This window comes from Dreissena polymorpha, chromosome 12 (genome assembly GCF_020536995.1).
Source record: "Dreissena polymorpha isolate Duluth1 chromosome 12, UMN_Dpol_1.0, whole genome shotgun sequence".
Classification (NCBI taxonomy): domain Eukaryota; kingdom Metazoa; phylum Mollusca; class Bivalvia; order Myida; family Dreissenidae; genus Dreissena; species Dreissena polymorpha.
Window position 1 is genome coordinate 56,981,395 of NC_068366.1, and position 5,900 is coordinate 56,987,294.

Below are 5,900 nucleotides of genomic sequence, written 5' to 3' on the forward strand. Positions count from 1 at the left end.
AAGAGTTTTTTTTGCATCTTGCAGCAGACGCCAATTTGAAAAAAAAATAGGGAGAAAAGGAGAAATTGCTAATCATGAGAAATTATTGGCAGTAAAAAGAGAAGGGAATGCACAATTATGTTGTTGATGCCTCTAATAGTTTTTGTGTTATGCTCCAAACAAAATTAAAGTATTAAAACTAACAAAGGGCAATACTCCTAAATTATGCAAATAGGCTTTATGGTTCTTGTACACTGCACTTATATATTTACCTATAAAGTTTGGTGTTGATATCTTGTATATTTTGTGTTATGCTGTGCACAAAGTTTTAGTATGAAAAAATGGCCATAACTCCAGAATTACCCGTATTCAAATAGGAGTTATGGATAGTCTGAAAACTATATGCTCCAAAAGTTATCTTTGGTGAGGGGGAGGGGAAATAATAGGGATCAAGGTTATACCTTTAGATAGGCTTGGCTGAGGAGGATCATACCATAACTTCTTCATCCTGTCAAAATCAAACTGGGGACCTCTGGCTCCATAGACGAAGAACGTTTTTTTTAGCTCATCTATTTTTTTTTTTTAAATTATGAGCTATTGTCATCACCTTGGCGTTGGCGTCCAGTTAAGTTTTGCGTTGAGGTCCACTTTTCTCAGAAAGTATCAATGCTATTGCATTCAAACTTGGTACACTTACTTACTATCATGAGGGGACTGGGCAGGCAAAGTTAGATAACTCTGGCGTGCATTTTGACTGAATTATGTGCCCTTTTTATACTTAGAAAATTGAAAATGTTGGTTAAGTTTTGCGTTTAGGTCCACTTTTTTCAGAAAGTATCAATGCTATTGCATTTTTAACTTGGTACACTTACTTACTATCATGAGGGGACTGGACAGGCAAACTTAGATAACTCTTGCGTGCATTTTGACAGAATTATGTGCCCTTTTTATACTTAGAAAATTGAAAATTTTGGTTAAGTTTTGTGTTTAGGTCCATTATATTCCTTAAGTATCAAAGCTATTGCTTTCATACTTGCAACACTTACTAACTATCATAAGGGGACTGTGCAGGCAAAGTAATGTAACTCTGACTGGCATTTTGACAGAATTATGTGCCCTTTTTATACTTAGAAAATTGAAAATTTGGTTATGTTTTGTGTTTAGGTCCACTTCATTCCTACAGTATCAAAGCTATTGCTTTCATACTTGCAACACTTATTAACTATCGTAAGGGGACTGTGCAGGCAAAGTTATGTAACTCTGACTGGCATTTGGACGGAATTATGGGCCCTTTATACTTAGAAAATTGAAAGTTTGGTTAAGTTTTGTGTTTTGGTCCACTAAAGTATCATAGATATTGCTTTCATACTTGGAACACTCGCAAACTATCATAAGGGTACAGTAAAAGGACAATTTGCATAACTCTGGATGTCATTTTTACGGAATTATGGCCCTTTTTTGACTTAGTAACTTTGAATATATGGTTAAATTTTGTGTTTAGATCCACTTTACTTCTTAAGTATCAAGGCTATTGCTTTCAAACTTCAAATACTTTCATGCTATCATGAGGTAACTGTACCTGGCAAGTTGAATTTTACCTTGACCTTTGAATGACCTTGACTCTCAAGGTCAAATTATTAAATTTTGCTAAAATTGCCATAACTTCTTTATTTATGATTAGAATTGATTGATACTTTGACAAAACTACTCTTACCTGACATACCACAATAGACTCCACCCAAAAAGTTGGTCGTATGACTTCTTCAGGGGTGTATACAGATTTGAGTTAAAGATTCTCAAGTGCGAATGCACAATAACCCACACCTTAAAATTGTTTCACTTCCAGAAAATAACGTCTGCATGATAAGAAGTGCAAATGCGTTTAGAGGTTATCATGTACTATTTAATTAATAAAATTTAATTAATACTACAGATATTTTGCGCATGCCAAAAGTGTCCTGGGGACAACCTTTAAAATGAAAAGTATAATGATTGATTTGTTTTTAAAATGTTATAGAAAATAATGTTTATTCATATTAAAGATGCATAATCCTTTAAGTTTAGTTTAAATAACGTACAAAGTATAGGCCATCAATATGTCCTTTTATCAACAAAATTTCAGACTTGTTCATTTACCAAGATAAAACTCAAACAATCAAGGGAGAACCTGTCTCTTGTATTGTCACGTTATGCAGTCTCTGGAATGTTTCCCATTGTTGATGCATCTAGAAAGTTAATGATTTCTACAATTTCCTTTCTCCTTTCAGTTCTCTTCCTTTATCAATATCTTGTAGGTGTCTCCCCTCTTTAATGACCTCCATTATAGGTTAAGGATATTTATATGTTCCGATGTTGACATCCTTGGAATGACCCATATGTTTGTAGAAGAAGTGACATTCCGTTTCGGGCACTTGAAGGGCACTGTATATCATGGAGATTCTGTGCCTCATTTTGCTTGGGGTTAATTTTTCGGGTAGTGTAATATGTGCATTCTCGCACATTTTGCGAATGCATGCCCACCCAATAACGTGGTCTGGGGAGAGGGCAGTATTTGGGAACAGAAACTCATTAGATGGAAGTACTTCTACCCGATTACAAATCTCAGGGTCGCACAGCATATCCAGACCGCGAATACAATCCTATGGAATTAGGACAGGGACAAGGTGGTTACCTTTGCCTGGCTAGTAACTGTTATAATTTTCAAGAGGGGAGTTCATAACTTCACAACACAGTACACTCTACATTTTATTTGCACACTATGATGATAAATATATACACCAATGAATATGTATCTCATATTACTTGTATCTTTACATCTCTATGTTCAATTCCACTCTCCCAGCTCCTCACTGAACCTGGCTTTTTATACAAATCCGTCCACCCTCCCATATTTGGATTTGTGCAAAGGCACTAATAGGACCTAATATTTAATTGATATTTATTATTGCAACTGTTGAAATATCTCACAAGCAGACTCTGCGAGCAACAAAACAGACCAGCCTTGCTAATCTATATTATGTAATGATGATCACCTGGTATCCTGTTTTGATAACAAATGTCCACCATTCCCAGATGGCATCAAACAAAGCAGTCTAAATTGAGTTCATATACTAAAAATTACAACATAACACACAAGCATTTCAGAAAAAAAACTTCTTGTCATAATCTGGAAGCTGATCTACATTGCCATTGTCTATCCACTTTCCAACTTTTGCAGACTGGTATTGGCTGATTTTCACCCTATTCGGCTCACCACCATGTTGTGCGTTGAAAAGCGTCAAGCGACTGCATAAACTGTCCGGTAAAACGACAAATGCTCGTCGGTCTAAGAACGAATATACAGCCATGATTTGCTCTATATTTTGCTTAATGTACTTTTCTAGTTTTTGAATGTCCTCTTCATTAACCTACTGCTCTGGCATTCACAGTTTTGCCGGCTGTAGTTTATCGCGTATGCAGCATCGGCAAAAATCCTTCCTTCGTGCAATTTCAAAACTTTCAAAAACCTTTTGTAGCAAGCTACCTTTGAATCATCTTCTTTCGTCGAATAAAACTATCATCTTTCCTGAGCCATATGAATGATATATTTAAGGGACATTTTAAAACCATATTTCAAATGCTTATCTTTGCCCTTGCTGATCGTTTCGATTGCTCGTTCCAGGTTGTCAAAGTTTTTTACCAGAAAGATGTCTTCAATGGTGTAACTTAAAGGCATATATTCTTTAAATGCTTTGTATAACCGTGCGAGAGATCGCATATCAGTCATGACTGATTTTTTGGCTTCCATGCCCTTCCCAACCTTTCCCTTTTGCTCTTGAAAGAGAGATAGGCCGATGAACCTCAACGCATCGCTGGATCGACAAATTCCACCAATGTCAGCCTCCTGAATTCTATTTAAAATTTTAATTTCAAATTCATCAGTATTTTTGAAACTCAAAAGTGATGTTTTTGTTATTCTTGGAACATCGATGTTGTCGCCTCTGCATAGCTCTCTTTGTCGGTAAAACAAGCGATTTCCAATGAAGCCGTTGCATTTTGACACTGAACATCAGCCTGACCTTTCCTCTCTGACATATAATCTAGTTCCGGTAAAGTGGCCTGCTCCTTATTATATCGATAAATTCCATCTTTTCGGATTATGTCAAAGGCATTGTCTCTTTCGGCAGAACCTTCGGGATGAGAAAAGCTTCCTGAAATTGAGCTTCGTCTTGATGTTTCATTAATACGTGCCTCCTTAACTGACTTTGTTCCGTTTTGCAGAAAGGACATGGTCGCTTTGGCTTTTTATACGCCCGTCTATGATTTTCTTCAAATTTTAACACAATCTTAATATTGATAAACCCTGATCCCCTTTCGTTTTTGACGGAATTCTGAATTGTCGTTCCAGAGTTATGGGACTTTGTTCGTCAAAATTTCGTGATTTCATTGAATGTCCTACTGTAGCTCAAATATCCTTCGATGGATTTTTTTCAAATTTCAACACAATCTTAATATTGATAAACCCTGATCCCCTTTCGTTTTTGACGGAATTCTGAATTGTCGTTCCAGAGTTATGGGACTTTGTTCGTCAAAATTTCGTGATTTCCATGCTCATGTACTTATAAAATAAACCATGTATTCAAATACAAATAAACTGAAGTAAAAAAATGATTCAAAGGGTTATTTATTACCTTACTACTTCATTGGCGAACGACGGGCGTATCATGCGCTCATGGCGCAGCTTTTATTGTATTTTGTCTCTGTAATGCGATCAATATATATCTCAATACGCCAATAGACCATTTTCTAGTTTTTACCTTTTATATAACTTCTAACAAAAGAACTTATATTATAAATCATCATCTCATGATCATTATGAACACCGGGGTTACTTAAATATCAGGCTGACTAATAGTAAAACATTAATAGATTCAAGTGTCTACTTCAATTAATTATGCCCCCCTTCGAAGAAGAGGGGGTATATTGCTTTGCTCATGTCGGTCGGTAGGTCGGTCGGTCCGTCCACCAGGTGGTTGTCGTATGATAACTCAAGAACACATACGCCTAGGATCATGAAACTTCATAGGTAGATTGATCATGACTCGCAGATGACCCCTATTGATTTTGAGGTCACTAGGTCAAAGGTCAAGGTCACGGTGACCCGAAATAGTAAAATGGTTTTCGGATGATAACTCAAGAACGCATACGCTTAGGATCATGAAACTTCATGGGTAGATTGATCATATCTCGCAGATGACCCCTATTGATTTTGAGGTCACTAGGTCAAAGGTCAAGGTCACTGTGAACCGAAATAGTAAAATGGTTTCCGGATGATAACTCAACGCATACGCCTAGGATCATGAAACTTCATGGGTAGATTGATCATGACTCGCAGATGACCCCTATCAATTTTGAGGTCACTAGGTCAAAGGTCAAGGTCACGGTGACCATAAATAGTAAAATGGTTTCGGATGATAACTCAAGAACGCATACGCCTAGGATCATGAAACTTCATGGGTAGATTGATCATGACTCGCAGATGACCCCTATCAATTTTGAGGTCACTAGGTCAAAAGTCAAGGTCACGGTGACCCGAAATAGTAAAATGGTTTCCGGATGATAACTCAAGAACGCATACGCCTAGGATCATGAAACTTCATAGGTAGATTGATCATGACTTGCAGATGACCCCTATTGTTTTTGAGGTCACTAGGTCAAAGGTCAAGGTCACGGTGACCTGAAATAGTCAAATGGTTTTCGGATGATAACTCAAGAACGCTTTTGCCTAGGATCATGAAACTTCATAGGTAGATTGATCATGAATCGCAGATGATTCCTATTGATTTTGAGGTCACAAGGTTAAAGGTCAAGGTCACGGTGACCCGAAATAGTAAAATGATTTTCGGATGATAACTCAAGAACGCTTTTGCCTAGGATCATGA

General features: G+C 37.0%; 1 long non-coding RNA gene and 1 pseudogene across 1 annotated transcript; one reads left to right on the top strand and one right to left on the bottom strand.

The window, feature by feature from the left end:
- Window positions 1–2,306: 2,306 nt before the first annotated feature.
- Window positions 2,307–4,277, bottom strand: LOC127852643 (uncharacterized; annotated as a pseudogene).
- Window positions 4,278–5,299: 1,022 nt separating this feature from the next.
- On the top strand, window positions 5,300–5,695 carry LOC127853127 (uncharacterized). Its single transcript, XR_008036473.1, has 2 exons — window positions 5,300–5,395; window positions 5,540–5,695. It is a non-coding gene; the product is annotated as an uncharacterized LOC127853127 (long non-coding RNA).
- Window positions 5,696–5,900: the final 205 nt, after the last annotated feature.